Source organism: Trichechus manatus, unplaced genomic scaffold (assembly GCF_000243295.1).
Source record: "Trichechus manatus latirostris isolate Lorelei unplaced genomic scaffold, TriManLat1.0 scaffold00155, whole genome shotgun sequence".
Classification (NCBI taxonomy): Eukaryota; Metazoa; Chordata; class Mammalia; order Sirenia; family Trichechidae; genus Trichechus; species Trichechus manatus.
This window is the reverse complement of record NW_004444091.1, coordinates 1,913,678-1,923,019: the sequence shown is the minus strand read 5'-3', so window position 1 is coordinate 1,923,019 and position 9,342 is coordinate 1,913,678. Positions and strand designations below refer to the sequence as shown.

Sequence of the window (9,342 nt, the reverse complement as noted above, 5' to 3'; positions counted from 1 at the left end):
GTTTATTGTTGTCATTTTGTAGTGCTTTTTTTTTATGGCACTGACAATTTCTTTGTTCCTCTTACTCTCCTGTGCTGAATTCCTTTTGTTTGTGGATTTTTTTTTTTTTCATTTCTTTTGTTTTTGTAGATTTTTTACTGAGATTTTATGATTTTCTTCTTTATTTTGATGGGTAGGTTTGTTAACTTTCTTTGCGGTTACCTTGAAATTTACCCTTATCTTCCTAAGTCTGTTATTAGTTGGTATTGCCTTGCCTTCCTCTCCATTATAAAGTTCTATACCTACACTGTTTATTCCCTCTTTTATTGTTCTGACGTTGTTGTCATTTGCAGATTAACCTCTTTGATTCCCTGTTGTAAATCTTTTGGTTTTGAATAGTACTTGAGAGTTCATTTCTTAGGTTGGTATCTGGCTGGTGTCCTAGATTCAGGCTGTTGTCTGATGTTGTTTCTTCTCAAACCAAAGGACTCCCTTTAATAATTATTATAAGTTTGGTTTGGTTTTTACATATTCCCTTAATTTCTGTTTATCTGGAAATGTCCTAATTTCACCATCATATTCGAATGAGAGTTTTGCAGGATATATTATTCTTTGTTGGCAATTTTTTTTCTTTCAAGGTTTTATATATGTCATCCCATTGCCTTCTTGCCTGCATGGTTTCTGTCGAGTAATCAGAGCTTAGTCTTATTGTTTCCCCTCTGTATATAACTTTTTGTTTTTCTTGAGCTGCTGTCAGGATTCTTTCTTTGTCTTTGGTTTTAGCGAGTATGATTATAATATGCCTTGGTGCTTTTCTTTTGGAGTCTATCCTATATGGGGTTCTTTGACCTGCTTGGATGGTCAGCTTTTCATCTTTCAAGATACTAAGTAAGTTTTCTGTCAGCAATTCTTTAATGATCCTCTCTGTGTTTTCCATTTTCTCCCCCTGTTCTGGAACTCCAATCACTCAAAGATTTTTCCTTTTGATTGTATCCCACATATCATGGACTGAATTATGTCCCCCCAAAAATGTGTATATCAGTTTGGCTGGGCCATGATTCCCACTATTGTATGATTGTGTACCATTTTGTAATCTGATGTGATTTCCTTATGCATTGTGAACTCTATCACTATGATTTAATAAGATGGATTATTAGCAGTTATACTATTGAGGTCTACAAGATTAGATAGTGTCTTAAGCCAATCTCTTTTGATATATAAAGGACAGAAGTGAGTAGAGACACGTGGGAACCTCACATTGCCAAGAAAGCAGTACCAGGAGCAGAGTGTTTCCTTTAGATCTGAGGTTCCTGAGCAGAGAAGCTCCCAACCAAGGGAAGGCTGATGACACGGACCTTCCTCCAGAGCCAACAGAGAAAGTGTTCCCCTGGAGTTGACATCCTGAATTTGTACTTGTAGCCTACTGGACTGTGAGAGAATAAACTCTTTGTTAAAGCTTTCCATCTGTCGTATTTCTGTTATAGCAGCACTAGATGACTAAGACACCACATAATTCTTAGAGTTTCTTCATTTTTCTTTGTTCTTTTTTCTGATTTTTCCTCAAAGTTGTATTCAAGTTTTTGTCCTTTTCACTAATCCCGTCTTCCATAGTTTCTAACCTGTTCCTGAGCCCTTCTATGACACCATCCATTTCTGAAATCTTATTGTTCTTCTTTTTTATTTCTAATTGTTATTTTTGTTATTTTTTTGTTATTTTTGTTCCTGTATTATTTTCCTGAATTCTTCCATATTTTTGTCTGCATTTTCCATGAATTTGTCTGCCTTTTTCATGAATTTGTCTATTTTTTCCTCATTTTTGTCTGCTTTTTTGCTTCAACTCTTGGATAGCTCTGAATATTAGAGATTTGAATTCCCTATCAGGTAGTTCTAGTGCCTTCTCTTCTGCTGGAAAGTCATCTGGTGGTTTATTTTGGATGCCTACTGGAACCACCCTGTCCTGCTTTTTTATATGTTTTGATATTGTCTGCTGTCTTTGGGACATTCAGTAGTTATTTTCTTCATTTGATTGTAGATTTGTTTGTTTTATACTGCTTTTTTATTTGGGTATGTCTGAGCAGGCAGGCTGTGTGTTCTTTGTTGTTTGCTCATCTGTGGACATGATATTTTTCACCTCCTTGTCCAGTAGGCAGGGCCAGTCACTCAGCTATGGTGCAGCAGAGCAGGTCCAGTTGAAGGGGAGGGTCTGGGATCGGTTGTTTGTGGCAGGTGCTAGGGCCAGCAAGATGAGCCAACGGTCAGTGCAGGGCAGGTTCCAGTAGGTCATGTCTGTGCTGCTTGGGAGTGCAATGTTTAGCATACGATGCAGATAGGCAGGAGGGAGGGGGAGGGGAAGGTTGTGATGTGTGGAGCTAGATTGGGTATGGAAACGAAGAGAGAGAGGAGAGAGAAACGGGAAAAAAAAAAAGTGCCGAGGGAGGTTGCCATTGGAGTGAAGAGACAAGAAACCAAGAAATGGAGAAAAACAAAAAGTAAAACAAATAAATAAATATTAAAAATTAAGGAAAAAAAATAAGGGCCCCTAGGGATCCCACTGGCATGGCTGTGCAGACTGGCAAAGCAGCTCCCAAGCTACACAGTATAGCCCAGCTAGAAGGGGTGGAGATGATACACAGTGCCAGGTATTCAGGAGACAGGAAAAGAAGGTAAGTAGAAAGCGACGAGAAACTGAGAAATGAAGAAAAAAAGAGAAAACAAACAAAAAAGCCCCCAGGTATCCCACCAGTGTGGCTGCGTGGACCAGGTAAGCGGGCTGGGGAAGTAGTTTCCAAGCTGAGCAGCACTTTACAGCCTGTCAAGGAGAACCAAAGATGGCACATGGAGTCAGGTGTTTGAGAGAAAGGAGGTGGAGGAGGTGAGAGGTAGGGAAGAAACCAAAAGAGGCTGAAAAAAGCAATACCAGCAACAAAGAAAAGGCACTGAAGAAGCCAGCTGATGTGGGTGGGGTGAATCTGCGCAGCACGGAACCAGAGCCTCCTGCTGGGAAGTGGTGAATTGGGCCTCCCCCGGGAAGCAGCGAATAGGCCCTCCAGGAAGGCAGGAATCAGCCTGCTGAAAAGGAGCAAATTGGCCAGCCAGGAATCGGCCCGCTGGGAAGCAGTGAATCGGCTCTCCAGGAAGCTGGGACTCAGCCCACCGGGAAGCTTCGAATCGGCCAGCCGGGAAGCAGCAAATTGGCCCTCCAGGAAGCCGGGAATTGGCCCAATGGGAAGCCGAGCATCAGCCCACCAGGAAGCAGCAAAGGTCGAGCAGAAGGAGGCAGCTTGTGGGGTGGGAAAACATGTCTTGCTGGTTACTGGATGCTCTATCTCCTGCTGGGAGCTCTGTGAATCTGCTTTTCCATACTCCCTGTCTTCCAATCTCCAACAGGAGTCCAAGATTGTGGATCCATGCTGCATTAGCTGATAGGGGACCTCTGCTCGTAACTCTCCTCGCTCTCTGTTCTCTGTCAGTTTCTTATTCCATCTGGTGCTTGGTTGAGTTCTTTATCTCTTCATTTGGCACTTAGGGTTCCAGGACTGACGTTTGTCTCTGTTTTACTTAGTTTTTCAGGTCTTTGCTGTGGAGGGATGGCATGGTGCTTCTGTCTATAGTGCCATATTGACTCCGCCTCTGTAGTAGTAAGTTTTGAAATTGGAATATGTGAGTTTTCCAAGTTTTCTCTTTTTTTCCCCAAGATTGTTTTGAGTATTTTTGGTCTCTTGAATTTCCCTGTGAATTTTAGAATCCATTTTGTCAATTTCTGCTAAGCAGGCAGTTGTAATTCAGATAGGGATTATTTAGAATCTGAAGATCAGTTTAGCAAGTATTGCCATCTTAACAATATTAAGTCTTCCAAACCGTGAACACAGGATGTCTTTTCATTTATTTAGGGTGTATTTAATTTTCATTCAGTGATGTTTGTCTTAGTCATCCAGTGCTGCTATAACAGAAATACCACAAGTGGATGGTTTTAACGAAGAGAAGTTTATTTCCTCACAGTCAAAGTAAGCTAAAAGTCCAAATTCAGGGCGTCAGCTCCAGGGGAAGTCTATTCCTCTCTGTCGACCTTCTTCTGTTCGGTGTTCCCCAGACTAGGAGCTTGTCTGCGCAGGGACCTCGGTCCAAAGGACGTGCTCTGCTCCCGGCACTGCTTTCTTGAGGGTATGAGGTCCCCCCTTTTCTCTGCTCACTTATGTCTTTTATATCTCAAGAGATTGCCTTAGGACACAATCCAATCTTGTAGATTGAGTCCTGCCCCACTAACACAACTGCCACCCATCCTCCCTCATTAACATCATAGAGGCAGGATTTACAACATATAGGAAGATCACACAATACCGGAAATTATGGCCCAGCCAAACTGATACACACATTTTTGGGGGGACATAATTCAATCCATGACAATGTTTTGTAGTTTTCAGTGTACAAGTCTTGCACTTCTTTTGTTAAATTTATTCCTAAGTAATTTATTCTTTTTGGTACTATTGTAATTGGAATTGTTTCTTAATTTTATTTTCACATTGCTCACTACTAGTGTATGAGATAAAAGAGATACAGTTTTTTAATATATTAGTCTTGTACCTTACAACATGCTGAACTCATTTATTAGCTCTAATTATTAGGGTTTGTTTTGTGGTCTCCTTAGTATTTTCTATATATGAGATCATGTCATCTGCAAATATAGTTTTCCTTCTTTCTTTCCAATCTAGATGCCTTTTCTTTTTCTTTCCTAATTGCCCTGGCTAGAACCTCTAGTAAAATGTTGAATAGAAGTGGTGAGAGCAGACATCCTTGTCTTCTTCCTGATCTCAGGGGGAAAGCTTTCAGTCTTTCACCCTTAAGTGTAATGTTAGCTGTGGGTTTCATTAAAAAAAAAATATATCATCAAGTCAGTTCCAACTCATGGCAACCCCATGTGTGCCATAGTAGAACTGTGATCTATAGTGTTTCAATAGCTTGTTTTTCAGCAGTAGATTGCTAGGTGTCTCTGGATGGATTCTAACTACAAACCTTTTGGTTAGCAGTGAGCATATTAACCATTTGCACCACCCAGAGACTTCTGGGTTTTTCATAGATGCCGTTTATTAACTTGAGGATATTCCTTTGGTTCCTAGTTTTTTTTTTAGTGTTTTTATCATAAGTGGTATTGGATTTTGTTAAATGTTTTCTGCATCTTTTGAGATGATCATAGTTTTCGTCCTTTATTCTATTAATATGGTGTGTTTTGTTGAGCGATTTTTGTCTATTGAACCAACCTTGTATTCCTGGGATAAATCGCATTTGATCATAATCCTTTTTATATGTTGCTGAATTTGGTTTGCTAGTATTTTGTTCAGTAAGGAGTTTTGTGTCTATATTCATAAGGGATATTAATCTGTAGTTTTCTTATCTTGAGATGTCTTTTTCTGGTTTTGGGTTCAGGATAATATTGGCCACAGAATGAATTAGGAAGTATTCTCTCTTCTATTTTTTGGAAGAGTTTGTGAAAGACTGGTGTTAATTTTTCTTTAAAAGTTTGGTAGAATTCACCAATGAAGCCATTCATCCAGTCCTGGGCTTTTCTAATTTATTGGCATACAATTGTTTATGGTGTTCCCTTATAATCATTTTTATTTCCATAAAGTCACGAGTAATAATTCTTGATTTAGTAATTTGATTTCTCTGTCTTTTATTCTCAGTCTGGCTAAAAGTTTGTCCATTTTGATTATCTTTTCAAAGAACCAACTTTTGGCTTTGTTGATTTTCTCATTCTCTATTTATTTTCATGCTAATATTTGTTAATTCTTTCTGCTTGATTTAGTTTAGCTTGTTCTCTTCTTTTTCTAGTTCCTTAAAGTGGAAGGTGAGGTTAATGATTTGACATCTTTCCTTTTTAATGTAGGCTTTCACAGTTATTAACTTCCCTCTAAGCACTGCTTTTCCTCTTAGCTTGTTGTTGTTGTGTTGTTCTGCCTCATAGTGACCTTATATTTTAGCTGCCTCCCATAAATTTTAGAATATTGTGTTTTTGTTTTCATTCATCTCTTAAGTATTTTCTAATTTGCCTTGTGATTTCTTCTTTGACCCTTCAGTTTTGTTTTGTTTTTTGAGAGCCAAGTTTTTTATTTGTTCATTTCTTGCATTTGAAATATTCTTCAATGACATCCTTGGCCTGAGATTCTTTGCCATAGTCCTTAATAACCACACAACTGCAACCAACAACTTTATGGATTTTCCCTCCCTGACAGTTTTGCAGAGACCTGCCCACTCCCTTGGTTTCTTGTTGTCATCAACCTTAATCAGGTTGATGTGGTGTTCAGCACAAGGGGCCTCTACAGACTTGACATACGTGGGTTCATCATAGTTGAATGCAAGCACACAAAGATGGCTTCATGCTTGTCTAAGGCTTTGGCAGCTTTGTGAATTCCACAGGTTAGGCCATTGTGGATGAGGGCGGTCTTCAGCACCTCTAGTAAAGCAGTATTAACGTCCATTACAGCTCCAGCAGCAATGCCTTCTTCAGCCATGGTCATGGGTTATGGGTGGAGCTGAATCTTGAATGCACCAGGGCCTCCGCCCATTGGTTATTTATGGGTGTGTTGTTTAATTTCCACATATTTGTGAATTTCCCCAATTTCCTTCTGTATTGATTTCTAATTTTATTCCATTGCAGTCAGAGAACATACTTTGTATGGTTTCATCCTTTTAAATTTATTGCAACTTGTTTTATGGCCTAATATATGGTTGATCCTGGAGAATATTCCATATGCACGTGAGAAGAATATTTATTCTGCTGTTGGGTTCAATGTTCTTCAGGTGTCTATTAAGTCTAATTGGTTTATAGTATTGTTCAGGTCTTCTATTTCCGTACTGATCTTCTGTCTAGTTGCTCTATCCATTACCAAAAGTGGAGCATTAAAGCCTCCAGCTATTTTTGTTGAATTATCTATTTCTCCCTTAAATTTGACAGTGTCTGCTCTATGTATTTCAAAGCGCTGATGTTAGGCGCATATATATTTATAATTGTTATGTCTTCTTGATGAATTGATCTTTTTATCATTATAAAATGCCTTTCTTTATCTTTAGCAAAAAATTTTGTCTTAAAATTTATTTTGTCTAAATTGGTAGAGTCAACCCCAGCTCTCTTTTGGTTACTGTTTGCATGACATACCTTTTCTGTCCTTTTACCTTCAACCTATTTGTGTCTTTGAATCTAAATCGTGTCTCTTGTAGATGGCATATTGTTGAACAATATTTTTTATCCAGTCGCTGCCTTTTAATTGAAATGTGTTTAATCCATTTACATTTAATGTGATTTCTGATAAAGTAGAATGTATGTCTGCTATTTTGGTGTTTGTTTTCTATGTCTTATGACTTTTTTGTTCTTCAAATAGTGTGTTCTTTTGTGTTAAATAGATATTTTCTAGTATACCATTTTAATTCCCTTGTCATTTCTTTTACTGTACTTTTTTGCATTATTTTCTTTGTGATTGCACTGGAGATTGCAATTAACATCTTACTTTATAATAATCCTGTTTAGGTTAATACCAATTTAATTTCAGTAATATACAAAAACTTTGTTCCTGTATAGCTCCATTGCCTCCCCCCTCCCTTGGGCTGTTTTTGTCGTACAAATTACATCTTCATACATTGTATGCCCATTAATACAGGCTTATAATTATTGCTTTATGCAGTAGTCTTTTAAATCAGTAAGGAGAAAAAATAAATGACAAACACCTGGAAACAATAAATTCCTATCTTTGCTGATAGGCTCTGTGTGCATGTTAGTGCTCACCTTCAACACTCAAGTCAGGCAGTTTACAACTCTGCCTTAGCTTCACTTTTTGCTTGCACAGAGCCTCAAGGTCATCCAGAAGTGAGAGCGCTTTAAACCTTCTCAGGTATTTTCTGGGAATGCACAAAGCCCTAAGCATGCAAGTGGCCTTCAAGATTCTCAGGGATATATTACCTTTTTCAAAGCCCCTGTGGGCATCTCATTCCTCAGCTTTTCCTTTTAAGTCTTTTTTTTTTTTTGGTTAGCCTGTTGTTTGCCCAAAATGTTATTCACCACCTTAGGCAGCCAAAAGTGCCTCTAAATGTTTTCAACAAAAGCCCCCAGGGAAAAGATTTTTACACTGGGCAAGCTCCAAGTCAGGTTAAATAATAACAGCCTTGTAAGTGGAGATTCCAGGGAAATACCAGACAGGTCAAATAATGACAGCTCTCTGGGAATGAGGCTTTGAAGGAACTCCAGCTTCATTCTATCCATTAGGTGGCCACCAGGCTGCTAGTTTTCATCATGATTGTGGGCTGTTGGCTTTATATATATAATTTATTTTATTTTTTGTTGTTGAGAATAGGCACAGCAAAACATACACTGATCTAACAGTTTCTACATGATTACGTTCTTCAAGCTGTACAACCATTCTCACCCTCCTCTTCTGAGTTGTTCCTCCCCCATTAACCTGAACTCACTGTTCCCTAAGGTTCCTATCTAATCTTTCAAGTTTGATCCCATGTAGAGCATAATGCTCAAGGCAGACATTCTTTACTAATTAAGCTAAACTATTGTTTGGTTTTAAGAAGACTTCAGGATATTTTTGGTTTAAAGTTTAAAGATTATCTCAGGACAATAGTTTCAGGGGTTCATCCAATCTTCATGACTCCAGAAAGGGTGGAGCCCGTGAGAATTTTAAATTCTATTCTGCATTTTCCCCCTTTTGATTAGAATTCTTCTACAGAATTTTTCATCAAAATGTTTAGTAATGCTACCCAGGCACCAGCCAGTTTTTTTGGTCTCATGACAGAGGAGGCAGTTGTTCCTGGAAGCAATTAGCCACACATTCCATTTCCTTCCCCTATTCCTGACTCTCCTACCTCTGTTGCTCCAGAGACCAATTGTGCCTTGGATGGCCGCTTGCAAGCTTTTAAGACCCCCAGGCACTACGCAAGGAACAGGAGGTAGAACAGAAGCACTAAACATGTTATTAGGCCAATTAACTAGGTTGTCCCATGAAACCATGACCCCAAACCTCCAAACCAAGGAATCAAATCCCATGAGGTATTTGATTGTACATAAGCAGCCTCAGCAGCCACTCTTTTTTTTTTTCTTTTTTTTGGTAAATATATCTATCACAGATTCCACTGTCTAGGCGTGGAATTGCTGGGTCATATGGCAGTTCTATTTTTAGTTTTTTGAAGAACATCCGCACTGTTTTCCACAGAGGCTGTACCATTTTGCACTCCCACCAGCAGTGGATAAGGGTTCCAATTTCCCCATATCCTCACCAACATTTGTTATTTTCTTTTTTTGTCTTAGCCATCCTAGTGGGAATGAAATGATACCTCATTGTGGTTTTGATTTGCATCTCTCTGATGGCTAAT

At 38.8% G+C, this 9,342-nt stretch overlaps 1 pseudogene; it reads right to left on the bottom strand.

Moving 5' to 3' along the window:
* Positions 1 to 6,024: 6,024 nt before the first annotated feature.
* Positions 6,025 to 6,618, bottom strand: LOC101344417 (40S ribosomal protein S12 pseudogene; annotated as a pseudogene).
* Positions 6,619 to 9,342: the final 2,724 nt, after the last annotated feature.